The sequence below is a fragment of the Zea mays genome, chromosome 9 (assembly GCF_902167145.1).
Source record: "Zea mays cultivar B73 chromosome 9, Zm-B73-REFERENCE-NAM-5.0, whole genome shotgun sequence".
In the NCBI taxonomy this organism is placed as follows: Eukaryota; Viridiplantae; Streptophyta; class Magnoliopsida; order Poales; family Poaceae; genus Zea; species Zea mays.
Genome location: NC_050104.1, coordinates 149,221,460 through 149,249,406, shown reverse-complemented (window position 1 = coordinate 149,249,406; position 27,947 = coordinate 149,221,460).

Genomic DNA, 27,947 nt, shown 5'->3' with positions numbered 1-27,947 from the left:
TTTCAAGATTTGAAATTTTGTCCCCTTGTTTCAAATGCTTTTCCTTTGACTAAACAAATCTCCCCCTCAAATAAATTCTCCTCTTAGTGTTCAAGAGAGTTTTAAGATATCAAATTTGAAAGGTGCTACTTTCTCCCCTTTTAGAACACAAAGAGATACTATTTTGAAATTTACCATTTGAAAATCATTAATTTTAAAATTTGGGTGGTGGTGCGGTCCTTTTGCTTTGGGCTCATACTTTCTCCCCCTTTGGCATGAATCGCCAAAAACGGATACTTGAGTGAGATATAAGCCCTTTTCTAACTACTTTCTCCCCTTTGGTAAATAAAACATATGAGTGAAAATTATACCAAAGATGGAGAGTGAAGCGGAGCGACGGCGAAGGATGAGTAGTAGAGTGGAGTGGAAGCCTTTGTCTTCGCCGAAGACTCCAATTCCCTTTCAATATACCTATGACTTGGTTTGAAATATACTTGAAAACACATTAGTCATAGCATATATAAAAGAGACATGATCAAAGGTATACTTATGAGCTATGTGTGCAAGTTTAGCAAAAGAAATTCCTAGAATCAAGAATATTGAGCTCATGCCTAAGTTTGGTAAAAGTTTGTTCATCTAGTGGCTTGGTAAAGATATCGGCTAATTGATCTTTAGTATTAATATATGCAATCTCAATATCCCCCTTTTGTTGGTGATCCCTAAGAAAATGATACCGAATGGCTATGTGTTTAGTGCGGCTATGCTCAACGGGATTATCCGCCATGCGGATTGCACTCTCATTATCACATAGAAGGGGAACTTTGGTTAATTTGTAACCATAGTCCCACAGGGTTTGCCTCATCCAAAGCAATTGCACGCAACAATGGCCTGCGGCAATGTACTCGGCTTCGACGGTAGAAAGAGCGACCGAATTTTGCTTCTTTGAAGCCCAAGACACCAAGGATCTTCCCAAGAACTGGCAAGTCCCCGATGTGCTCTTCCTATTGATTTTGCACCCCGCCCAATCGGCATCCGAATAACCAATCAAATCAAATGTGGATCCTCGAGGGTACCAAAGCCCAAACTTAGGTGTATAAGCCAAATATCTCAAGATTCGTTTTACGGTCGTAAGGTGAGATTCCTTAGGGTCGGCTTGGAATCTTGCACACATGCATACGGAAAGCATAATGTCCGGTCGAGATGCACATAAATAGAGTAATGAACCTATCATCGACCGGTATACCTTTTGATCGACGGATTTACCTCCCGTGTCGAGGTCAAGATGCCCATTGGTTCCCATGGGTGTCTTGATGGGCTTGGCATCCTTCATTCCAAACTTGGTTAGAATGTCTTGAGTATACTTCGTTTGGCTAATGAAGGTGCCCTCTTGGAGTTGCTTGACTTGGAATCCTAGAAAATACTTCAACTCCCCCATCATCGACATCTCGAATTTCTGTGTCATGATCCTACTAAATTCTTCACATGTAGATTCGTTAGTAGACCCAAATATAATATCATCAACATAAATTTGGCATACAAACAAATCATTGTCAAGAGTTTTAGTGAATAAAGTAGGATCGGCCTTGCCGACTTTGAAGCCATTAGCAATAAGGAAATCTCTAAGGCATTCATACCATGCTCTTGGGGCTTGCTTGAGCCCGTAAAGCGCCTTAGAGAGCCTATAGACATGGTTAGGATACTCACTATCTTCAAAACCGGGAGGTTGCTCAACATAGACCTCCTCCTTGATTGGTCCATTGAGGAAGGCACTCTTCACGTCCATTTGATAAAGCTTGAAGCCATGATAAGTAGCATAGGCTAATAATATGCGAATTGACTCAAGCCTAGCTACGGGTGCATAGGTTTCACCGAAATCCAAACCTTCGACTTGGGAGTATCCCTTGGCCACAAGTCGAGCTTTGTTCCTAGTCACCACACCATGCTCGTCTTGCTTGTTGCGGAAGACCCACTTGGTTCCTACAACATTTTGGTTAGGACGTGGAACTAAATGCCATACCTCGTTCCTTGTGAAATTGTTGAGCTCCTCTTGCATCGCCATCACCCAATCCGAATCTTGAAGTGCTTCCTCTACCCTGTGTGGCTCAATAGAGGAAACAAAAGAGTAATGTTCACAAAAATGTGCAACACGAGATCGAGTAGTTACCCCCTTATGAATGTCGCCGAGGATGGTGTCGACGGGGTGATCTCGTTGGATTGCTTGGTGGACTCTTGGGTGTGGCGGCCTTGGTTGTTCATCCTCCTTGTCTTGATCATTTGCATCTCCCCCTTGATCATTGCCGTCATCTTGATGTGGCTCATCTCTTTGATCTTCTCCTTCATCAACTTGAGCCTCGTCCTCATTTTGAGTTGGTGGAGATGCTTGCGTGGAGGAGGATGGTTGATCTTGTGCATTTGGAGGCTCTTTGGATTCCTTAGGGCACACATCCCCAATGGACATGTTCCTTAGCGCGATGCACAGAGCCTGTTCTTCACCTATCTCATCAAGATCAACTTGCTCTACTTGAGAGCCGTTAGTTTCATCAAACACAACGTCACAAGAAACTTCAACAAGTCCCGAGGATTTGTTAAAGACTCTATATGCCCTTGTGTTTGAGTCATATCCTAGTAAAAAGCCTTCTACAGTTTTAGGAGCAAATTTAGATTTTCTACCTCTTTTAACAAGAATAAAGCATTTGCTACCAAAAACTCTAAAATATGAAATATTGGGCTTTTTACCGGTTAGGAGTTCATAGGATGTCTTCTTGAGGATTCGGTGTAGATATAACCGGTTGATGGCGTAGCAGGCGGTGTTGACCGCCTCGGCCCAAAACCGATCTGGTGTCTTGTACTCATCAAGCATGGTTCTTGCCATATCCAAGAGAGTTTGATTCTTCCTCTCCACTACACCATTTTGTTGAGGGGTGTAGGGAGAAGAGAACTCATGCTTGATGCCCTCCTCCTCAAGGAAGCCTTCTATTTGTGAGTTCTTGAACTCCGTCCCGTTGTCGCTTCTAATTTTCTTGATCCTTAAGCCGAACTCATTTTGAGCCCGTCTCAAGAATCCCTTTAAGGTCTCTTGGGTATGGGATTTTTCCTGCAAAAAGAACACCCAAGTGAAGCGAGAATAATCATCCACAATAACTAGACAGTACTTACTCCCGCCGATGCTTATGTAAGCGATCGGGCCGAATAAATCCATGTGTAGGAGCTCCAGTGGCCTGTCACTTGTCATGATGTTCTTGTGTGGATGATGAGTGCCAACTTGCTTCCCGGCTTGGCATGCGCTACAAATCCTGTCTTTCTCAAAATAAACATTTGTTAATCCTAAAATGTGCTCTCCCTTTAGAAGCTTATGAAGATTCTTCATTCCAACATGGGCTAGTCGGCGGTGCCAGAGCCAACCCAAGTTATTCTTAGCTATTAAGCAAGTGTCGAGTTTAGCTCTGTCAAAATCCACCAAGTATAGCTGACCCTCTAACACTCCCTTAAAAGCTATTGAATCATCACTTCTTCTAAAGACAGTGACACCTACATCAGTGAATAGACAGTTGTAGCCCATTTGACATAATTGAGATACGGAAAGCAAATTGTAATCTAAAGAATCTATAAGAAAAACATTGGAAATGGAATGGTCAGGAGATATAGCTATTTTACCCAAACCTTTGACCAAACCTTGGTTTCCATCCCCGAATGTGATAGCTCGTTGGGGATCTTGGTTTTTCTCGTAGGAGGAGAACATCTTCTTCTCCCCTGTCATGTGGTTTGTGCACCCGCTGTCGATGATCCAACTTGAGCCCCCGGATGCATAAACCTACAAAACAAGTTTAGTTCTTGACTTTAGGTACCCAAACGGTTTTGGGTCCTTTGGCATTAGAAACAAGAACTTTGGGTACCCAAACACAAGTCTTGGAGCCCTTGTGTTTGCCCCCAACAAACTTGGCAACTACCTTGCCGGATTTGTTAGTAAGCACATAAGATGCATCAAAAGTTTTAAATGAAATGCCATGATCATTTGATGCATTAGGAGTTCTCTTCTTAGGCAACTTAGCACGGGTTGGTTGCCTAGAGCTAGATGTCTCACCCTTATACATAAAAGCATGATTAGGGCCAGAGTGAGACTTCCTAGAATGAATTCTCCTAATTTTGCTCTCAGGATAACCGGCAGGGTACAAAATGTAACCCTCGTTATCCTGAGGCATGGGAGCCTTGCCCTTAACAAAATTTGACAATCTTTTAGGAGGGGCACTAAGTTTGACATTGTCTCCCCTTTGGAAGCTAATGCCATCCTTGATGCTAGGGCGTCTCCCATTATAGAGCATACTTCTAGCAAATTTAAACTTTTCATTTTCTAAGTTATACTCGGCAATTTTAGCATCTAATCTTGCTATATGATCATTTTGTTGTTTAATTAAAGCCACATGATCATGAATAGCATCAATATCAACATCTCTACATCTAGTGCAAATAGAAACATGCTCAACATTAGAAGTAGAGGGTTTGCAAGATTTTAATTCTACAACCTTAGCATGTAATATATCATTCTCACTTCTAAGGTTGGAAATAGTAACATTGCAAACATCAAAATCTTTAGCCTTAGCAATCAAATTTTCATTTTCTACTCTAAGGCTAGCAAGGGATACATTCAATTCATCAATCTTAGCAAGCAAATCATCATTATCATTTCTAAGATTTGGAATTGAAACATTACAAACATTTGAATCAACCTTAGCAATTAATTTAGCATTTTCATTTCTAAGGTTGGCAATAGTGTCATGGCAAGTGCTTAGCTCACTAGATAGTTTTTGACATTTTTCTATTTCTAGAGCATAAGCATTTTTAATCTTAACATGTTTCTTGTTTTCCTTAATTAGGAAGTCCTCTTGGGAATCCAAAAGGTCATCCTTTTCATGTATAGCGCTAATTAATTCATTTAATTTTCCTTTTGTTCCATGTTAAGGTTGGCAAAAAGGGTACGCAAGTTATCCTCCTCATCACTAGCATTTTCATCACTAGAAGACACATATCTAGTGGAGGATTTAGATTTAACCTTCTTCTTTTTGCCGTCCTTTGCCATGAGGCACTTGTGGCCGATGTTGGGGAAGAGGAGTCCCTTGGTGACGGCAATGTTGGCGGCGTCCTCGTCGTCGGAGGAGGAGTCGGTGGAGCTCTCCTCGGAGTCCCACTCGCGGCACACGTGGGCATCGCCGCCCTTCTTCTTGTGGTACCTCTTCTTTTCTCTCCTCTTGCCCTTCTTGTCGTTATCCCTATCACTGTCACTTGATAGTGGACATTTAGCAATAAAGTGACCGGGCTTACCACACTTGTAGCAAACCTTCTTGGAACGGGATTTGTAATCCTTCCCCTTCCGATCCGTTGCTTGAGGATTTGGCGAAAGCTTTTGATGATTAAAGCCATCTCCTCATTGTCGAGCTTGGAGGCGTCAATTGGTTGTCTACTCGGAGTAGACTCCTCCTTCTTTTCCTCCGTCGCCTTAAATGCCACCGGTTGTGCTTCGGACGTGGAGGGTTCATCAAGCTCGTTGATCTTCTTTGAGCCTTTAATCATACATTCAAAGCTCACAAAATTCCCGATTACTTCCTCGGGAGTCATTAGTGTGTATCTTGGATTACCACGAATTAATTGAACTTGAGTGGGGTTAAGGAAAATGAGAGATCTTAGGATAACCTTAACCACCTCGTGGTCGTCCCACTTCTTGCTCCCGAGGTTGCGCACTTGGTTCACCAAGGTTTTGAGCCGGTTGTACATATCTTGTGGCTCCTCCCCTTGGCGAAGACGGAAGCGACCGAGCTCCCCCTCGATCGTTTCCCGCTTGGTGATCTTGGTGAGTTCATCACCCTCGTGCGCGGTCTTGAGTAGGTCCCAAATCTCCTTCGCACTCTTCAACCCTTGCACTTTGTTATATTCCTCTCTACTTAGAGAGGCGAGGAGTATGGTTGTGGCTTGGGAGTTGAAGTGCTCGATTTGGGCCACTTCGTCTGTATCATAATCTTCATCCCCTATGGATGGTACCTGTACACCAAACTCAACAACATCCCATATACTTTTGTGGAGTGAGGTTAGATAAAATCGCATTAAATCACTCCACCTAGCATAGTCTTCACCATCAAACGTTGGTGGTTTGCCTAATGGGACGGAAAGCAAAGGTGTATGTTTAGGAATGCGAGGGTAGCGTAAGGGGATCTTACTATACTTCCTACGCTCTTGGCGCTTAGAAGTGACGGACGCCGCGTCGGAGCCGGAGGTGGATGTCGACGAAGAATCGGTCTCGTAGTAGACCACCTTCCTCATCCTCTTTTTCTTGTCCCCACTCCGATGCGGCTTGTGGGAAGAGGATTTTTCTTTCTTTTCTTTGTGGTGTGAGGAAGAAGATCTTTTCTCCTTCCGTTTGGAGGAGTCCTTCTTCTTCTTCTCCTTCCTCTTGGTGCAGGACTCTTCCGATGAAGTGCTCCCGTGACTCGTAGTGGGCTTGTCGCCGGTCTCCATCTCCCTCTTGGTGTGATCTCCCGACATCACTTCGAGCGGTTAGGCTCTAATGAAGCATCGGGCTCCGATACCAATTGAAAGTCGCCTAGAGGGGGGTGAATAGGGCGAAACTGAAATTTACAAATATAAACACAACTACGAGACGAGTTAGCGTTAGAAATAATAATGAGTCCGAGAGAGAGGGCGCAAAACAAATCACAAGCGAATAAAGAGTGTGACACGTGGATTTGTTTTACCGAGGTTCGGTTCTTGCAAACCTACTCCCCGTTGAGGAGGCCACAAAGGCCTGGTCTTTTTCAACCCTTTCCCTCTCTCAAACGGTCCCTCGGACCGAGTGAGCTTTCTCTTCTCAAATGTTTGGAACACAAAGTTCCCACAAGGACCACCACAAGATTGGTGTCTCTTGCCTCAATTACAAGTGAGTTTGATCGCAATGGAGAATCAAAGAAGGAAGAAAGCAATCCAAGCGCAAGAGCTCGAAAGAACACAAGCAAATCTCTCTCACTAATCACTAGGGCGTTGTGTGGAGTTTGGAGAGGATTTGATCACTTTGGTGTGTCTAGAATTGAATGCTAGAGCTCTTGTAAGTAGTTGAAGTGGGAAAACTTGGATGGCTTGAATGTGGGGTGGTTGGGGGTATTTATAGCCCCAACCACCAAACTAGCCGTTTGGGTGCAGGCTGTCTGTCGTATGGTGCACCGGACAGTCCGGTGCGCCAGCCACGTCACCCGAACGTTAGGGTTCCGACCATTGGAGCTCTGACGCTGGGCCCGCCTGGATGACCGGTGGCGCACCGGACATGAACTGTAGGGTGTCCGGTGCGCCAGCATGGGCGTGTCTGACCTCTGCGCGCGCTGGCGCGCAATTAATGCGCTGCAGGTAGTCGTTGGCGCCGGAAGTAGCCGTTGCCCCGTAGTTACACCAGACAGTCCGGTGTACACCGGACATGTCCGGTGATCTATAGCGGAGCAGCCGAAGCGAATTCCCGAGACTGGCGAGTTCAGAGCCGCGTCCTCTTGGAGCACCGAACACTGTCCGGTGTACACCGGACAGTCCGGTGAATTATAGCGCGCCGGCTCTGAGAATTCCCGAAGGTGAAGAGTTTGAAGTCGATCCTCCCTGGTGCACCGGACACTGTCCGGTGGCACACCGGACAGTCCGGTGCGCCCGACCAGGGTGCCTTCGGTTGTCCCTTTGCTCCTTTGTTTGAACCCTTTTTCTTGGTCTTTTTATTGGCTTATGGTGAACCTTTGTACCTGTAGAACTTATGAACTTGGGCAAACTAGTTAGTCCGATTATTTGTGTTGGGCAATTCAACCACCAAAATTAGTATAGGAAATAGGTGTAAGCCTAATTCCCTTTCTCCCATGCTGGTGATGGCTGCAATCTTCTCCGGGTTGGCTTCGATGCCCCGCTCGGAGACGATGAACCCCAAGAGCATGCCTCGGGGGACCCCAAAGACACACTTTTCGGGATTAAGCTTCACGCCTTTCGCCTTGAGACATCGGAATGCCACTTCAAGGTCGGAAAGGAGGTCGGAGGCTTTCCTCGTCTTGACTACGATGTCATCGACGTAGGCCTTGACCGTTCGGTCGATGTGTTCGCCAAACACATGGTTCATGCATCGCTGGTACGTTGCCCCCGCATTCCTCAAACCAAACAGCATTGTGACATAGCAGTACATGCCGAAGGGTGTGATGAATGAAGTCGCGAGCTGGTCGGACTCCTTCATCCTGATCTGGTGATACCCTGAGTAGGCATCGAGGAAAGACAGGGTTTCACACCCAGCAGTGGAATCCATGATCTGATCGATGCGAGGCAGAGGGTAGGGAACCTTCGGACATGCTTTGTTTAGACCAGTGTAGTATACACACATCCGCCATTTCCCCCCTTTCTTTCTCACAAGCATAGGGTTGGTAAGCCATTCGGGATGGAATACCTCTTTGATGAACCCTGCCGCCAGTAGCTTGTGGATCTCCTCGCCTATGGCTCTGCGCTTTTCTTCGTCGAATCGGCGCAGAGGCTGCTTCACTGGTCGGGCCCCAGCTCGAATATCTAGAGAGTGCTCGGCGACTTCCCTCGGTATGCCAGGCATGTCCGAGGGACTCCACGCAAAAACGTCGGCGTTTGCGCGGAGAAAGTCGACGAGCACTGCTTCCTATTTGGGGTCGAGCTCAGAACCGATCCGGATCTGCTTGGAGGCGTCGCTGCTGGGGTCGAGAGGGACGGACTTGACCGTCTCCGCTGGTTCGAAGTTGCCGGCGTGGCGCTTCACGTCGGGCGCCTCCCTAGAGAGGCTCTCTAGGTCAGCGATGAGGGCCTCGGATTCGGCGAGGGCCTCGGCGTACTCCACGCACTCCACATCACATTCGTATGCGTGTCGGTACGTGGGCCCGACGGTGATGACCCCGTTGGGGCCTGACATCTTGAGCTTGAGGTAGGTGTAGTTGGGGACGGCCATGAACTTGGCGTAGCATGGCCTCCCCAGCACTGCGTGGTAGGTTCCTCGAAACCCGATCACTTCGAACGTGAGGGTCTCCTTTCAAAAGTTGGAGGGCGTCCCGAAGCAGACGGGTAGGTCGAGTTGTCCGAGGGGTCGAACGCGCTTCTCGGGGACGATCCCGTGGAAAGGCACAGCGCCCGTCCGGACCGAGGACAGATCGATCCGCAGAAGCCCGAGGGTCTCGGCGTAGATGATGTTGAGGCTGCTGCCTCCATCCATGAGGACCTTGGTGAGCCTAACGTCGCTGATGATGGGGTTGACAACGAGCGGGTATCTCCCCGGGCTCGGCACGTAGTCTGGATGGTCGGCCTGGTCGAAGGTGATGGGCTTGTCGGACCAGTCTAGGTAGACTGGCGCCGCCACCTTTACCGAGCAGACCTCCCGACGCTCTTGCTTGCGGTGCCAAGCCGAGGCGTTCACCACTTGCCCGCCATAGATCATGAAGCTGTCGCGGACCTCGGGGAACCCTCCTGCCTTGTGATCTTCCTCCTTTGTGTCGTCGAGGGCCTTGCCACCCTCCGCGGGTGGCCCGGCCTTGTGGAAGTGTCGTCGAAGCATGGCACACTCCTCAAGGGTGTGCTTGACGGGCCCCTGATGATAGGGGCACGGCTCCTTGAGCATCTTGTCGAAGAGGTTGGCACCTCCGGGAGGTTTCCGAGGGTTCTTGTGCTCGGCGGCGGCGACAAGGTCCGCGTCGGCGGCATCGCGTTTCGCTTGCGACTTCTTCTTGCCCTTCTTCTTGGCACCACGCTGAGTTGATGCCTCGGGAGCATCTTCCGGTGGGCGGCCCTGGGGCTGCTTGTCCTTCCGGAAAATGGCCTCAACCGCCTCCTGGCCAGAAGTGAACTTGGTGGCGATGTCCATCAGCTCGCTCGCCCTGGTGGGGGTCTTGTGACCCAGCTTGCTCACCAGGTCGCGACAGATGGTGCCGGCGAGGAACACGCCGATGACATCTGAATCGGTGACGTTGGGCAGCTTTGTGCGCTGCTTCGAGAATCGCCGGATGTAGTCCCGGAGAGACTCTCCCGGCTGCTGGCGGTAGCTTCGGAGATCCCAGGAGTTCCTAGGGCGCACGTACGTGCCATGGAAATTGCCGGCGAAGGCTTGGACCAGGTCGTCCCAGTTGGAGATCTGCCCCGGGGGCAGGTGCTCCAGCCAGGCTCGAGCAGTGTCAGAGAGGAACAGGGGGAGGTTGCGGATGATGAGGTTGTCATCGTCCGTTCCACCCAGTTGGCAGGCCAGCCGATAGTCCGCGAGCCACAGTTCCGGTCTCGTCTCCCCCGAGTACTTTGTGATAGTAGTCGGGGTTCGGAACCGGGTCGGGAACGGTGCCCGTCGTTTGGCGCGGCTGAAAGCCTGCGGACCGGGTGGTTCAGGCGAAGGACTCCGATCCTCCCTGCTGTCGTAGCGTCCCCCACGCCTGGGGTGGTAGCCTCGGCGCGCCCTGTCGTCGAGGTGGGCCCGACGGCTGTGATGATGGCGCTCGTTGCCGAGGGGACCCGGGGCCGCAGGCGCTGTGTTGCGCGTGCGCCCGGAGTGGACTGAGGCTTCCCGCATAAATCGGGAAGTCGCGACGCGATGTTCCGAGGGGAACCCCTGCCTTCGGGAGGCAGAGCTTTCGGCCCGTCGGATCGCGGCGTCCTCCAGGAGATTCTTGAGCTCTCCCTGGATACGCCACCCCTCGGTGGTTGATGGCTCCGGCATCGCGCGGAGGAGTATTGCCGCTGCAGCCAGGTTCCGGCCAACTCCGCTGGAATCCGGCGGCGGCCTCACCCTGATGTCGTCGGCGATGCGGTGCTGGATGTCCTGGGGGAGATGACGCGCTTCTCCGGCCGGGGGTTGGACCGCCCATTCCTGCCCGATGTCCCGGCGGATCGGCACAAGTGTTCCTGCTCCCTCGTCGAGCCTGGCCTGCCTCTCGCGGATATGCTCGAGCTGTGGGTCAGGACCCCCCACCGGGACGGGGACCACAGCTAGCTCCCGAGGGATGTCAACGCGAGGCGCGGGCCTAGGGGATCACCGTTTTCCGGCATACCGAGATGGCTGCCTTCGCCGGGACCCCCTAGATCGACGTGGAAACATTCACGACTTGGGCCGCGGTCCTCATTGTCGAGGCCGCGGCTGCCGTCGGAACAGTCGGAAAGGCAGTAGTCACATGCGGTCATGAAGTCCCGCACGGCACTGGGGTTACCAAGTCCGGAGAAATCCCAACAGAGGTCGGGCTCGCCATCTTCCTCGGACCCCGAGGGCTCATAGGTCGAGTCGGCCGTCAGTCGGTCCTAGGGTGACCGCACACGATACCCCAGAGGGTTTGGACTCGCCTCTAAGAGAGTGCTCACCGAAGTGGAGTCGCTTGGTGGGTCAAGGCCGAATCCAAAAGACACGAGACGGGAATCGGTCGGTACCTTTCGGTCGACGGTCGGTGACGAGGTCGCGTCTGGGACTGACTGCACCGTTGTCTCAGGTACGAGGGTGACGCCCAGCAAGTCCTTCGCGAGCGTGCTGGCGTCGTGCGTTTGATTGAGATTGGCGTGTTGCGGGGAGGTGGCGCTCGTCTTCGTCTCAGACGCGAGATCGATGCCCGATGCGCCCTCCGTTGGGGCGCCGGCGCCATCGACTCGCTCGACAGCCAACGAGGTGCTGCTTCCCGCTTGGCCGTGGTTGCCCCGCCTCCTCCTCCGTCGGCGGGGGAGGGGACGGGACAAGCCCGAATGTCGTGCTTCCACCACGTGGGGAAGGCGTCGTCGATTTCCCCGCCGGCGAGCGGGTTGTCGACCGCCATTGTCGCTGTCGCACGGCGGGGGAAGGAGTATCATGTCGTAGCTGCCGTCGAGGGACATGAACTCAAGATTCCCGAAACGGAGCACCATCCCAGGCTGGAAAGGTTGCTGGAGACTGCCCATCTGGAGCTTGACGGGAAGCTGTTCGTCAACACGCAGCAGGCCCCTACCTGGCGCGCCAACTGTCGGTGTTTCGAAACCCGGGGGGTCCTTGGACCGACGAGTGAATTGTCGCCGCGTGCCCTAGCCCAGATGGGTCGACGCAAGGCGGAACGCGAAGGGGGGAAAGGAAGCAGCCGGAGGGAGGCATACGTGAGAGAGTGGATCCCGCGGCCTCCGTGTTAGCCCCGCGCCTGAGTCGGGTGCGCTTGCAGTAGGGGGATACAAGCGTCCACGCGGGAGTGGGAGCGAGCGGCCTTGCGCGAGCGCCGTCCCGTCCTTCTCCGCGTGGGCCAACCCTCTGTAAGAGGGCCCTGGTCCTTCCTTTTATAGGCGTAAGGAGAGGATCCAGGTGTACAATGGGGGGTGTAGCAGAGTGCTACGTGTCTAGCGGAGGAGAGCTAGCGCCCTAAGTACATGCCATCGTGGCAGCCGGAGAGGTCTTGGCACCCGGTTCGTGTGGTGTCGTGGCCGTCGGAGGAGCGCTGGAGCTTGGCGGAAGGACAGCTGTCGGGGCTGTCGAGTCCTTGGTGACGTCCTCTTGCTTCCGTAAGGGAGCCGAGAGCCGCCGTCGTCACAGAGCGTGTGGGGCGCCATCATTGCCTATCTGGCGGAGCGAGCCAGATGGGACGCCGGTCTTGTTCCCCGTAGCCTGAGTCAGCTCGGGGTAGGGTAATGATGGCGCCTCCTGTCGACGTGGTCGGTCCGCGCCCTAGGTTGGGCGATGTGGAGGCTCCTCCAAGGTCGAGGTCGAGTCTGTCTTCCGTGGCCGTGGTCGAGTCCGAGCCCCTGGGTCGGGCGAGGCGGAGACCGTCGGCTGAGGCCAGGGATGAGTCTGAGCCCTGGGGTCGGGCGAGGCGGAGTTTGTCGTCTTCCAGGGCTGAGCCCGAGTCCGAGCCCTGGGGTCGGGCGAGGCGGAGTTCGTCGTCTTCCGTGGCTGAGCCCGAGTCCGAGCCCTGGGTCGGGCGGAGCGGAGTTCGCCGTCTTTCGGGGCTGAGCCCGAGTCCGAGCCCTGGGTCGGAAGGAGCGGAGTTCGTCGTCTTCCGGGGCTGAGCCTGAGTCCGAGCCCTGGGTCGGGCGGAGCGGAGTTCGCCGTCTTCTGGGGCTGAGCCCGAGTCCGAGCCCTGGGTCGGGCGGAGCGGAGTTCGCCGTCTTCCGGGCCTGAGCCCGAGTCCGAGCCCTGGGGTCGGGCGAGGCGGAGTTTCCTATGACGCCCGAGGCCGGCCTTGGCTGCTGTCAGCCTCACTCTGTCGAGTGGCTCAGCAGTCGGAACAGCGCAGGCGGCGCTGTCCTCTTGTCAGACCGATCAGTAGAGCGGCGAAGTGACTGCGGTCACTTCGGCTCTGTCGACTGGAGGGCGTGCGTCAGGATAAAGGTGTCAGGCCACCTTTGCATTAAATGCCCTTGCGATTTGGTCGGTCGGCGTGGCGATGTGGCCAAGGTTGCTTCTTGGTGAAGACTGGGCCTCGGGCGAGCCGATAGTGTGCCCGTTGCTGGAGGGGGGTCCTCGGGCGAGACGTAGATTCTCCGGGGTCGGCTTCCCTTGCCCGAGGCTAGGCTCGGGCGAGGCACGATCATGTCCCTTGAATGGATCGATCCTTGACTTAATCGCACCCATCAGGCCTTTGCAGCTTTGTGCTGATGGGGGTTACCAGCTGAGATTTAGGGGTCTTGAGGGTACCCCTAATTATGGTCCCCGACAAGTATAACAATACATGTCGAAAGGTGTGATAAAAGAAGTCGTGAGCTGGTCGGATTCTTTCATCTTGATTTGGTGGTAGCCTGAATGGGCATCGAGGAAAGACAGGATTTCACACCCAGCAGTGGAGTCCACAATTTGATCAATGCGAGGCAGAGGGTAGGGAACTTTCGGACATGCTTTATTGAAGCCAGTGTAGTCTACACACATCCTCCATTTCCCCCCTTTTTTCTTTACAAGTACAGGGTTAGCTAACCATTCTGGATGGAATACCTCTTTGATGAACCCTGCTGCCATTAGCTTGTGGACCTCCTCGCCTATCGCCCTACGCCTTTCTTCATCAAAACGACGCAGGTGCTGTTTCACGGGTCGGGCACCGGCTCGGATGTCCAATGAGTGCTCGGCGACATCCCTCGGTATGCCTGGCATGTCCGAGAGACTCCACGCAAAAACCTCGGCGTTTGCGCGGAGAAAGTCGACGAGCACTGCTTTCTATTTGGGGTCGAGCTCGGAGCCGATCCTGACTTTTTTGTCGGCACCGTCGCTGGGGTTGAGAGGGACAGACTTAACTGCCTCGGCTGGCTCGAAGTTGCCGGCATGCCGCTTCGGGTCGGGCATCTCCTTGGAGAGGCTATCCAGGTCGGCGATGAGTGCCTCGGACTCGGCGAGGGCTTCGGCGTACTCAACACATTCCACATCACACTCATAAGTGTGGCGGTACGTGGATCCGACGACGATGATTCCCTTGGGGCCTAGCATCTTGAGTTTGAGGTACGTGTAGTTGGGGACAACCATGAACCTGGCGTAGCATGGTCTTCCCAACACCACGTGATAGGTTCCTCGGAACCCGACTATCTCGAAAGTGAGGGTTTCCTTTCGGAAGTTGGAGGGAGTTCCGAAGCAGACGGGCAAGTCAATCTGCCCAAGGGGCAGGATACGCTTGCCGGGGGCAATCCCGTGAAAAGGCGCTACGCCGGCTCGGATCTTGGACCGATCGACCCCCAAGAGCCCTAGGGTCTCGGCATAGATGATATTGAGGCTGATGCCTCTGTCCATGAGGACCTTGGAGAGCCTAGTGTTGCCGATGACAGGGTCGACGATGAGCGGGTACCTTGCTGGGTTTGGTATGTAGTCGGGGTGGTCGTCCTGGTCGAAGGTAATAGGCTTGTCAGACCAGTCTAGGTAGACTGGTGTAGCTATCTTCACCAAGCAGACCTCCCGGCGCTCTTGCTTGCGGTGTCGAGCCGAGGTATTCGCCATTTGCCCACCATAGATCATGAAGCAGTTGTGGACCTCCGGGAACTCTTCTTCCTTGTCGCCCCCCTTATTGTTGTTGCCTTGGTCCTTGCCATCTTCCGCCGAGGGCCCAGCCTTATTGAAGTAACACCGGAGCATGTCGCATTCTTCAAGGGTGTGCTTGACGGGACCCTTGTGATAGGGGCACGACTCCTTGAGCATCTTGTCGAACACGTTGGCCCCTCTGGGAGGTCTCCGAGAGTTCCTGTGCTCAGCAGTAGTGACGAGATCTGCTTCGACGGCGTTGCGCTTTGCTTGCGCTGTCTTCTTGCTCTTTTTCTTTGTGCCGCGCTGGACGGTCGCCTCAGGGGCGTCTTCCTTCTGCCTTCCCTGAGACTGCTTGTCTTTTCGGAAGATGGCTTCGACGGCCTCCTGACCAGAGGCGAACTTGGTGGCTATGTCCATCAATTCGCTTGCCTTGGTGGGAGTTTTGCGTCCCAACTTGCTTACCAGATCCTGGCAAGTGGTGCCGGCAAGGAATGCTCCGATGACGTCCGAGTTGGTGATGTTTGGCAACTCGGTGCGCTGCTTTGAGAACCATCGGATGTATTCTCGTAGGGATTCCCCTGGCTGCTGTCGGCAGCTCCGGAGATCCCATGAGTTTCTAGGGCGCACGTATGTACCCTAGAAATTTCCGGTGAAGACCCTGACTAGGTCATCCTAGTCGAAGATCTGCGTAGGAGGCAGATGCTCCAGCTAGGCCCGGGCAGCGTCGGAGAGGAAGAGGGGGAGGTTGTGGATGATGAGGTTGTCATCGTTCGTCCCTCCCAACTGGCACGCTAGCCGGTAATCCGCGAGCCATACTTCCGGCTTTGTCTCCCCTGAGTATTTGGTGATGGTAGTCAGAGCTCAGAACCGGGCTGGGAACGGCGCCCGTCGTATGGCTCGACTGAAGACCCGCGGGCCTGGTGGTTCGGGTGAGGTGCTTCGATCCTCCTCACTGTCGTAGCGTCCCCCGCGTCTGGGGTGATAGCCTTGGCACACCCTTTCCTCGAGGCGGGCTCGACGGTCGCAACGGTGTTGCTCGTTGCCGAGGCGGTCCAGGATCGCAGGGGTCCTGTCTCCTATGTGCTCGGTATGGACCGAGGCTTCTTGCACGTGTCGGGAGGGCTCGACGTGATGCTCCGAGGGGCATCCCCGCCTTCGGGAGGCAGAGCTCTCGGCTTGTTGGACTGCGGCGTCTTCCAGGAGGCCCTTGAGTTCGCCCTAGATACGTCGCCCCTCGGTGGTGGATGGCTCTGGCATTGTTCGGAGTAGCATCGCTGCTGCAGCTAGGTTCTGGCTGGCCCCGTTGAAGGTCGGGGGCTGCTCTGCCCTAGCGTCCTCAATAATACGGCGTTGGACGTCCCGGGCTTGATGACACGCTCTTCCGGCGAAGGCTCGGCCTGCCCACTCTTGCTCGAGGTTTTGTCAGAGCTGCATAAGTCACTCTGTTTCTTCGTCGAGCTTGGCCTGCATCTCGCGGAGCTGCTCAAGCTGCGTGCCCTGACCCCCCGCAGGGGTCTGGGCCTCAGCTAGCTCCCGCGGGATCTCGACGCGAGACGCAGGTGCAGGGGCGTCGTTGTTTCTTGGTATGCCGAGGTGGTTGTCTCAATCGTGCTCCTCCTGATCGATGTGGAAGCATTCGCGAGTTGGGTCGTAGCCTTCGTCGTCAAGGTTGTGGCCATCGTCAGAGTCGCCGAAGAGGCAGTGGTCACATGCGGACATGAAGTCTCGCATGGCTCTGGGATCGCGGAGCTCGGAGAAATCCATACTGAAGTTGGGGTCGTCCTCTTCCTCGGGACCCGTGGGTTCGGAGGTAGAGGCGACCGTCAGTAGGTCCCAGGTTGACCACATATGATACCCCGGGAGGTCAGGATATGTCCTTGCGAAAGTGCTCGCCGAAGTGGGGCTGCCTGGCGAATCGAAGCTGAATTTAAAAGGAACAGGACGGAAAACTGATGGTACCTCCTGGTTGGTGGACGGTGGTGAAGTTGTAGCGGGGATGAAACGTGTCGCTGTCTCGGGCGCGAGACTAATGCCCGACAAGTCCCTTGCAAGGGTGCTGGCGTCATCAGTCCGCCTGGGGTTGGCACGTTGTCGGGGAATGATGCCCGTCGTTGTCCCAGGTGCGAGGCTAACGCTCGACATGTCCCCCACAGGGGTGCCGGCGTCGTCAACTCGCTCTGGTCCGACAGCCGGCGAGGTGCCGCCTCTTGCCGGGCCATGGTTGCCCTGTCTTCGTCTCCTTTGGCAAGGAGGGTGGCGGGGTAGACCCGAGTGCCCCTCTTCCGCCCAGGGGAGAGGTTGTCGTCGGGTTCGCCTCTGCCGGGCGACCCGACGACCGTCGTTGCTGTCGTGCTGCGGTGGGAGGAGTATCATGTTGTAGCTGCCGTCGAGGGACATGAACTCGAGACTCCCAAAGCGGAGCACCGTCCCGGGCTGAAGAGGCTGCTGAGGATTGTCCATCTGGAACTTAACGGGAAAGTATTGTCAACACGCAGCGTTCCCCTACCTGGCACGCCAACTGTCGGTGTTTCGGACCCGGAGGACCCTCAACCGAACCGACTAGTGAATTTTATGTCGCGTGTCCCAGTCCGGATGGATTGATGCAAGATGAAACACAAGGTTTATCCTGGTTCGGGCTAAGAGGGCCCTTCTTCTAGCGGAGGGAGGATGAGGCTTATATTATCTTGCACCGGGGTGCTTGTAGTAGGGGATACAAGCTTTGCGAGAGAGGGAACGGATCCCATGTCTCTTGGGAGATCTGGTGTTGTGGAGCGAAGTTTGCACTGGCGAGTTCTTTGTTGGTGTTGCGTGAGCCGTATCGGTGAGCTTTCAGAGCGTGTCTTGGGAAGGTCCTGGGCGTCTCCTTTTATAGGTACAAGGAGGTGACCAGTCTGTACAAATGGGGGTGCAGCTATGCGCTAATGTGAACGGCGGAGAAGTGCTTGAGCACTGTAGAAGCGTGGTCGGCGGTGCGGCCCCAGGTCCCGTCCCCTGTAGCGGCGCGGCTAGCTCCGCTGAGTTGAAGCCGAGCCCTGTAGCGCCATGGCCGGTGATATGGTTTGGTCATCGAGGTGGCCTTGAAGTTCGTGTCCTGCTGACGTTTCTTTGACTTTGTAGAGAGCTGCGGACAGTCGATGTCATGATCGCGTACCGGGGATCATCATTACCTGTTACTGGAGTAATTTGATGTGACACCGGTCTTGTTCCTTCGTAGCCTGAGGTGGCTAGCTAGGGGAAGGACAGCGTTGTATTCCTCGTTCGCGTAGTTGGTCCGGGTCCGTCTCGGGCGAGGCGGTGATTTCTCCCGAAACCACTCCCGAAGCCGAGGCCTAAGTCAGGCGAGGCGAAGATCTCTTCCCGAGGCCGAGGCTGAGGCCGAGGTCTGGGTTGGGCGAGGCGTAGATCTCCTCCCGAGACCGAGGCTGAGGCCGAGGCCTGGGTCGGGCGAGGCGGAGATCCATCCTGAGGCTGAGCCCATGCTCGGGTATGGTGACGATTCCTCCCGAGGCCGAGGCCGGGGTCGGGCGAGGCGGAACTCCCTATTGCGCCCAAGGCTGAACTCGGGAGAGGCGGTGACTACTGTTGTTAGTCTTACCTTGGTGGTTGGCATAGTGGTCGGAACGGGGTGAATAGTGTTGTTATCCTGTCAGAATGATCAGTAAAAGGGTGAAGTGACTGTGGTCATTTCGACCTTGCCAACCGTGGCGCGCGTGTCAGGATAAGGTGTCAGATGATCACTGCATTAAATACGCACGTGATACGGTCGGTGGCAAGGCGGTTTGGCCGAGGCCACTACCCGACAAAGTTTATCCGAGTTTTGCCTCAGGCAAGCCGGGGGTGTGCTTCCTGCCTGAGGGGACCCTCGGGCAAGCCGTGAATCCGTACGGTACTACTGTTCTTGCCTGAGGCTGGGCTCGGGTGAGTCGGGACCGAGGCCCTTGGTAGACGAGGCCTTGACTTGAACCGTGCTTACCAGTCTTGATGGTTTTGTTTTAAAGGTGTTTTCAGACACATTTAGGAGTACTAGGGGTACCCTTAGTTATGGTACCCGACAATGACCGTCCGGTTCAAGAAATGACCGAGCAAGAAATTGAACTCATAAGATGTTTGTGTCCCGAGCGTGACCCTGCAGTACATGAATTTAGCAGTCTAAGTCATTCCACCCGTGCATATGCTGAAGGTGAAAGGGAAATGTGCCCTTGGGCCATTTCTAAGTATTTTGGTGATTAAGTGCCAACACAAATGGTTTAAGTGTTAATAAGTGCCAAATGGTGGATGAAGTGCAAATCAACACAAAGGTATGATTCTAGACTTAGTACATTGGTTTTTGTGTACTAACATATTTGTCTAAGTGCTAGAATCAGAGAAAATACAATTGGAAAAGACTTGGCTCGAGCAGCCAAGACTCTGCTTAGTCTGGGTGCACCGGACAGTGTCCGGTGCGCTAGGCTGGCTCTAGCAAAAGGGCCGCTCTCGGGAGTTCGTTGGCTCCGTACGGCTATAAATCACCGGACTGTCCGGTGGTGCACCGGACTGTCCGGTGAGCCAACGGTCGGCCGAGCCAACGGTCGGCCGCGCAATCCGCGTGTGACGCGTGGCCGTGCCAACGATCAGATGGGGGCACCGGACTGTCCGGTGTGCACCAGACAGTGTCCGGTGCGCCAATGGCTCCAAGTCTCTAACGGTCGGCTGCGCTAGTACAGGAAAGAAATCCGCACCAGACAGTGTCCGGTGGTGCACCGGACTGTCCGGTGCGCCAGTCGACAGAAGGCAAGAATTGCCTTCCTTAAATGCTCTCAACGGCTCCTAGCTGCCTTGGGGCTATAAAAGGGACCCCTAGGCGCATGGAGAAGATACTTAAGCATACTTTGAGCATTCTTGATCATTCACACTCCGTCTTTGCGCACTCGTTTGACATTCTTAGTGATTTGAGCTTCGTTCTAGTGAGAACTTTGTGATATTCATTAGAGCTCAAGTCTTGGCCATGTGTGTACGTATTGCTGTGGATTTGGGTGTGTTGCTTCCCTCCCTTACTCTAGTGCTTTCACTTTGATCCTTATTGTAAGGGCGAGAGACTCCAAGTTGTGGAGATTCCTCGCAAACGGGAAAGAGTAAAGAAAGAAAGAACACTGTGGTATTCAAGTTGATCATCGGATCACTTGAAAGGAGTTGAGTGCAACTCTCGTCCATTGGGACGCCACAACTTGGAGTAGGCAAGTTTTGTACTTGGCCGAACCACGGGATAAATCCTCGTGTCTCTTGTGCTTGTTCTCACTGTGTCTATTGTGTTTCACAAGAGCTCTCCTCAGCCACTTGATTTCATTGCGCTAACACTTAATCAAGTTTTGTGGCTTTTGTAACACCCCAGGTGTTACCTTGGCTAGAGCACACCTTGAAATTAAGGACTGTGAGTTATATGGGGTAAAGGCTTAGGGCAACACATAAGAACTTTGGAGATCATGTGCTAATCAAGTTGCCAATGACCTAAGAAGCATTACTCTAATCCTTGCACACTTACTACCTTGGATAAGAGGGGAGAAGAAACCTAGACCTCTCTTAAGCCCTATCTCCCAAAACCCTAGGTAAGGGGGAAAGGGAGTGAACAAGTGTGCAAAGCATGAGTGATTTTTACCCAAACCTTAGCTAACCTTGTAACCATCAATTAGGGGAGAGAAATATTGCAAAAAGACCCCTGGAGAAACCCCAATTCAAATCTCCAAGTGGAGGGAGAGCTAGAGCTCTCTATTTCTCTCTAAGTCCAATTTTTAACCCTAATCTAAAGATCAACCGTGTTCACCTTAAAGATGGCACCAAAACCACTTAGGTTCTATACCAAAAATGTGGCATACCACCTAAGGCACCCCCTGGAAAAAGTGGACACCGAGACTTGGACGTTTGATAGGATTTGGCATCAGTTTTGTCGCGAGGTGGGCAGTGAGACAAGCCAGATTTGGCGCCCGTCTATCTCCTGATCTAGGGCGTATCCTCCATTGGAACTCACACATGTGAGATAGCCCTAGGTGCCAGGAAGAGGTCAGCGCCGGATTCATGGCAAGATTCGCACGTTTGCGATCTCTGGAGACGTTTGAACAATGGAAGAAACACACCTCCACGTGTTCGACGCCTTCTGCCCGCGCCAGAGCACGCTCGCGCGCGCCCCCGCATGCCCAGCGCCGCGCCCGAGCCAAGCCAGCGCCATGGCCCGCGCCCGCGCCTATAAAACCCTCCCAGACTTCGACTATACTCTTCCGCGCACACTCAAACCTCACCGGAGCTCAGCTCGCCGCCGTTTGCCCGTGCGTAGCGTGTCCACGGCCGCCCGATCCCCCTGCCACCGTAGACCGGCCAGTGGAGCCCTTCCCAACCCCGGCCAGCCCTCGGAGAAGACTAAGCACACCCCGGTAAAGCTCCCCGAGCGAGGAATTGAAGTTTGCTTCGCCGGAGAGGCCGGCCCACGGTCGCCGGAGCTCTAAACCCTGCCGGAGTACGTGGACCGGGTAATCCACTCAACCATCCTTCGATTCCTCGTGCATACAGTCGCTACGTTACCTCGTAAAGCTCACCATGCCCTCGGATTGAACCAGTTCGCCGTAGTTTGGCCGGTACACTCGCCGCCGACGAGAACACCCGCCTGCACGCGTGGACCGGGTGATTCCGGCCATCCCCGCCGTCGAGCCGCACCTCGCCGTGACCGCCAGAGTCTCCCCGAGCCAACCCCACCCTTCGCCGGACCTCCCTCGCCGCCGGTAAGCCGCGCCACCCTTTTCTTTCCCGCGGTTACTGTTTGCGTAAGGGGAAGGACTGCGGGTGAGAGGGAGAGAAGATCAGGGGGTTTTGTGAAATGTCAGAGACACAGGGGAATAGTGGCGCGAGGGTAGATTTGTGAAGGTTGATTTAGTTTAAACCTAGGGACCTCGGTGTAAACTGTTTTTCCAGAAAACGTTTATCAAATCTGTTTTTAAATTGAACAGAAACTTTGAAAATCCATAACTTCTGTTTAACTCATCCAAATTTGGTCAAACCAATTTTGTCAGACTCTAAATAATGTAGCCTACTTAAGAAAAATATAAAACCCTCTATGTACTATAGGAAACTTTAAAGCTCTGATTTAATTATAGTTCTGGCCAAAAGCTCAATAATAGAAAGAAAAATAGTTATACTAATTGACTAGGGTTAGAAAAATTTGGAGAAGTTTATATCTACCTACTGACCCAAGTAAAAATGTTGAATCCCTCTGTCCACTCCACTAAGTCAGTTCTTACCCATTATTTTATAATATGCTTAAGATTAAGAAAAATAGAAAATGTAATTTAAACAATGAACCAGAGAGCACCTCTATTTTTGTTAGGATACTTGTTTAATGTAGTTCACTGGAAAAATATATCATACCCTGGTTTAGTAAAAAAATAAGTAGGAAACCTTTTATTTGAATAAACTAAGGATAACTTAGAAAAACCCTACAAAAATAACTCTAAGGTGAAAACCCCTCAAACCTTAGGATAACTAATATTTGGTTATTATGAACATAGGAAAAATACAAAATCTGTTGTTTGATATTTTTTCAAATGACAAGTTAGTTATAAGCACCTTTTTGACATTAAACTTAAGAAAATCATAACTAAATAACCACCCCTTAGTTTTCTGTGATTTTTAGCACAGGAGCCTATTACTACTATGGGATGCCAGCAAAAATGACCTTTAGGACAAAACCTACCCTAACTCAGAGATGTAGTGTAAAGTGGCCCCTTTGGCATAACTCTTGTTATTTTTGTTTAAAGCCTAGCCTTGTACTTTAAGCCTCAAATTCTTAAAACAAGCTAGAATAGCAAAGGACAACCCACTGTAATTTTTACAGAATTTTTGGAAATTATTAAAACACTGTCGTAGTTCAAACCTACACTAGAAACCCTAAATGGGAGTTAAAGTAAGGAAAATGAATAATGTAAATTAATGTCATTCCAAAACCTTTGTAATCTGTCCACTAAAATGTATCAAGACAATACCAATTCACTATGTTATCTTCACTAAAAACCCAAGCCTAAAAAGTAATAAGCCTAACCCACTGGAAGCCCCGCAAGACTAAGAAACCCTAAGTTACTTCTTAACTCAGTTCTCTTTAGCATAATACTATTAAATCCTGCATAATCATGACATACATGTTCATTGCATTTCGATAGACTGTAACCTTGCTGACGGAGAGTACATCCTCGTACCGGAGCAAGGAGCTGCTCAGGAGGTAGCCCCAGATCCAGCACCCGAGTCTGCACCAGAGGATCTGCCTGCCACAGCTTTGGAAGGCAAGCCCCGGTTTATGCATAACCTATTATTTATGCTATTTTACTTCACTTAATGATTGTAGGATTGACTGTGCACTTAGGTGTAGGAGTTGATTGAAACCCTAGTTGCATAAACTCAGGATTCCTTTTTGAGATGGATACTAGTATGCTAGGTCGAGTAGCTGCCTTACTAATTAGGGATCTCGGTAGAAGTCGAGTGATTTTTCTAGCACTCGCGCGAGGTCAGGAATTGGTTGTACCCACTTTTCTTATCACATTGATAGTTGGTTGGTGGACACGGATCCATGGGGATACGTGGTCTATGAGGTAAAATGGGAATAAGGATTAACGTGCGGATACCTGTGTCAAGCGTTTGAACGTACTAAACATATGCCGAGAAATATGGTAAATCGGTAAGCCTAGTACCTGATTGAACCTGCCAGCGGACATATCCCCTCACGCGACCTGAGACGTGGTCTCCCATTCCGGTTATGGTGGGTACAAGTGCGGTCACTGCACGACGGCCAGTCGGGGTCAGTGAGGCATTGTACGCCAAGGCGGTGAGCCCTGATCTGCTGCCAGGGAATCGATGGGGACGGTTGATGTGTGTGGGGACAGAGTGCCTCGCCACGTCGTGTGTTTAGGTTTACCTTGCAAGGTTTAAAAAACTCGATTCGAATCGTCTGCTTCTCGCAGCTAATGAGACTGCTTGATCCATTGTACTGCATTGAGTAACAAGTGGAAATATGATGAGTTGATAAGATGTTGATTGCTAATAATGCTTGCTACTATGTATGAGTAGATAGTACACTTTTAGCCTTAAGAGAGTCACACTTAATTTTGACAAAGTTAAAAACTTGATTTAGAAACTCAGCTAGTGCTTTTGGCAACCAAACCCCACAGCCAAACAGCTGCATGTCTAGAGGTAGAGGAGTAGAGTCCTCACACCGGGTAAGTCTAGCTGAGTATTAGTATACTCAGCCTTGCTTATGGCATAATTTTACAGGTTCTCTGGAGGACATGGTTGCTAGAGTGACTTGGTCGTCCACCTTACCACCGGGTTGGACTGTCGAGTGGGACCCTGCCTCGGCTGAGGAGGAGCACGAGGAGTGATGGGACAGGCTTCCCCATCTCTCCATTTATTTGCCGTTAGTTTTATTCCGCTGCACTTCGAACAATGATGGTTGCTTTTGCAAAAACTCCGATGATGATGATGATGTAATAATTTAATACTCTCACATGCATGGTTTTATGTTTTATTGTATTTGCTCTGTGACTCACCATCGAGTGAGACTGTGGTACTTGATCCTGTCAGTGGCCGTGTCGGACTAGATCCGAGTGATTGACGGGTTATTCCCATTTAAGTGTGGTCTAGCCTCTAAGGCAGGGCTTAGGCACTTAAGTTGGAATAATTTGGGCAGTTCCGCCACAGCTGGTATCGGAGCTTGTACCACCACAGAGGAATCAATAAAATGTAAATACCATCAATTTTCCAAGTAAAATTTGGTAGAAACAATGTTGGATAGATAGTAGGACGAGCAGGATAGACCTAGGATGTGAAGCCTTAGGATGATAGAAGGGTAGCTAGGTGGCTAAGTAACTAGGCCCTACAGGCCACTTTTACAGGATGGGGGTTCTTCCCTATTCCTTTTTTCTTCTTGTGAGGTCGTTCAGGACGAGCATGCATGCATTCTTAATTAAGCAAATGGATAACTGAGTAAAAGGACTTAAAAACAAGATAACAACCAACTAGGTCCCCAGTGCCTTTTCATTTAACTAGAGAAAGGCTGAGTTTTATTTTTCCTTGTTCTTTTTATGATTCTTTTTCCTTTACTCACGCTTAATCGTACACAGATGACTTCCCACGGATCCTCCGATGACGAAAATACACTGACCCACACTGACGGACTTGCACGAGAGGGCTTTCCCCGTATTTTATGGGAGGTACTTCAGGGGGCCGGGTACTTGACACCCCCTCAGTACACGGTGCAGCAGTTTGAGAAGCACCGGGTGCCCTGCTGTAGGGTGAGGATGATCTTGGAGCCTCATCCCCTGCAGCCAGGCTGGCGTTCGCTGGACTCCGAGTCTTTCGGATACCGGGCGGAGGACACGATCGAGGCGATCGCTCTGCACGGGTTGACGACTTTTTGTGGGTTCCATCCCTTGGAGCTCTCTACCCACCCCATTGGGTTGTTCCCCGCGGAAAAGGAGGACGACCCGATGTGGAAGGATCGGGTGGAGCACGCCAAGGACATCTGGGCTCTCTACCCAGGCCACACGGCTCACTTGTCGGTGCGATGCATGAACGCCCTGTATCGTCTGCAAGTGATGCGTGGAGAGGCAATGTCTCATTTGATGGCACTATTGGAGGCAACCAAGATCACCCTAGACAACAGGGAGGAGCTCGTGGTTGACTTGTCCCAGGAGCTGGTAGAAAAAGATTTACAAGTGGAGCAGTTGTCTGATGAGATTCATGAGTTGGAGGAGCTAGTGGGCACCAGGGAGAACACCATCGAGGTTTTAGAGGATCAGCTCATTAACACTCAGCAGCAGCTTGCTGAGGCTAACGAGCACCTGGACATGCATCACCAGGAGATCCAGGACCAGGAGGCCAACGAGGACGTCGACATTGAGGGAGGAGATGAGCCTGCCTCCAGTGTGGACACTGCTGGCTCGGGAAGACCACCTTCCCCTGAGTCGAGTGTTGCTTCGTTCGCTCACTAGGTGTTCAGGATAGGCTTAGAAGTTGGATAGACGGACTCCTCGCAGCTAGTTTAGCTTTTGCACCCTTGGGGTACTAGACTAGATAGAGTCAAGTCATTTTGGGACAATTAATGTAATCATGCTAAACTCTCTTGAAGGCTTGTTTGATGGATACTGTCATCAGTTTAAATTTGGAAGGAAGAATTTTGTGCTTTTTTTTAAATCCTTTTGTTGAAGCCGGAGTCTATCATGTTGTTTTAACTTTTTCTCCGCGATAAAATCTTGAACTTGGAGATGTGGTGTTAAGCATGTATGTGGTTTTTCAGATGGCCGGGAGGCAGCGTCGTGGCCAGAATGAGCACGTTCCTCCACCGCCACCGCCTCCCACTCTGCAGGAGCTCATGGCTCAGCAGAATGAGATCTTGAGACAGCTGGCTCAGCGTCAGCCACCACCTCAGCATTATGGTGGTGGAGACCATCAGCGTCACCCCGCGGCAGCTACCTATCAGGAGTTCCTCAGCACCCAGCCCCCATTGTTCACAAGGGCAGAGGATCCCCTTGATGCAGATGTGTGGTTGCGAGTAGTGGAATCCAAATTCCCACTACTCCATGGAGCTTGCTCAGAAGTCACTAAGGTCCGGTTCGCCACTCAGCAGCTTCGCGGACCCGCGCGGACATGGTGGGACCACTATCTTGCTATGCAACCGGATGACCATGAAGTGGAATGGAGGGAGTTTAAGGCAGCTTTCAGGGGACATCATATACCCGCAGGCATCATGGACCGAAAGCTCAACGAGTTTCTGGCACTCACTCAGGGCAACATGACAGTGTTGCAGTATGCCCAGGCCTTTAATGACTTGTGCCAGTATGCTGGGTACCATGCAGACACGGACGAGAAGAAGAGGGACAGGTTCAGACGGGGGCTCAGCACTAAGCTCTGTGATCGTCTCAACACCGTCAGGGCCAACAGCTACAATGAGTTGGTCAACATGGCTATCTCCCAGGAGGACTGCATTACAGCTCGACAGGCAGAGAAGAAGAGGAAGACCCCTGTGGCAGGACCCTCAGCTCAGCCACATCGCTTCAGGATTGTGTCCGACACGCAGAACAGGGGACCCCAGCAGCAGCAAGGGAGATGGGTGATCAGACCACCACAGCAGCAGCAGCAGCAGGCACCCAACCTCACCCAGTTTCCAGCTCAGAGGAACAATCAGCAGCAGCAGTACCGCCAAGCTAATGACAACAGGTGTTTCACCTGTGGCAACACTGGGCATTATGCCAAAAATTGCCCTAGGAATCAGCAGAGGCAGGGGCAGAATGTCAACCAGAACCAGGGCAAGAGGCAGAAGGTGCAAGTGAGGCAGGGCAGGCTAAACTTCACCACCATGGCTGATATTCCAGAGGGAGCACCCGTCATGACTGGTATCTTTACAGTTTTAAATTATCCTGCTATCACTCTTTTTGATTCTGGTGCATCGCATAGCTTTATTAGTGCCAAATTTAGTGCCAAGTGTCAATTGCCTTTTCATCGCACCCATGGGGGTATCACAATTTCAACACCAGGAGGCAGGATTGCCACCAATCAAATCAACAAGAATGTGCCTATAAAGTTTGGTAGTTTGATAATTAAAACCAACCTTCTTATCTTGGGACTGGATAGTGTGGATATCATATTGGGAACTGATTGGTTGACCAAACATCAGGCAGTTATTGACATTGCAGCTAGGGCCATCGAAGTGCACTCACCAACCTGTGGTGAAACCACATTATATTTGCCCGATCAAGGTTGTACCCGTTCTTGTGCCTATATCATGACAGAATCCCCAGTAAGAAAGATCCCAGTAGTCTGTGACTACCCCGACGTTTTTCCGGATGAATTGCCAGGAATGCCACCTGACAGAGACATTGAGTTTGCAATTGAATTGCAACCCGGGACTGCTCCTATCTCCAAGAGACCCTATAGGATGCCTCCCGCGGAACTGGCAGAACTGAAGAAGCAACTGCAAGAACTGTTGGACAAGGGGTTTATTCGCCCAAGTACTTCACCTTGGGGATGTCCT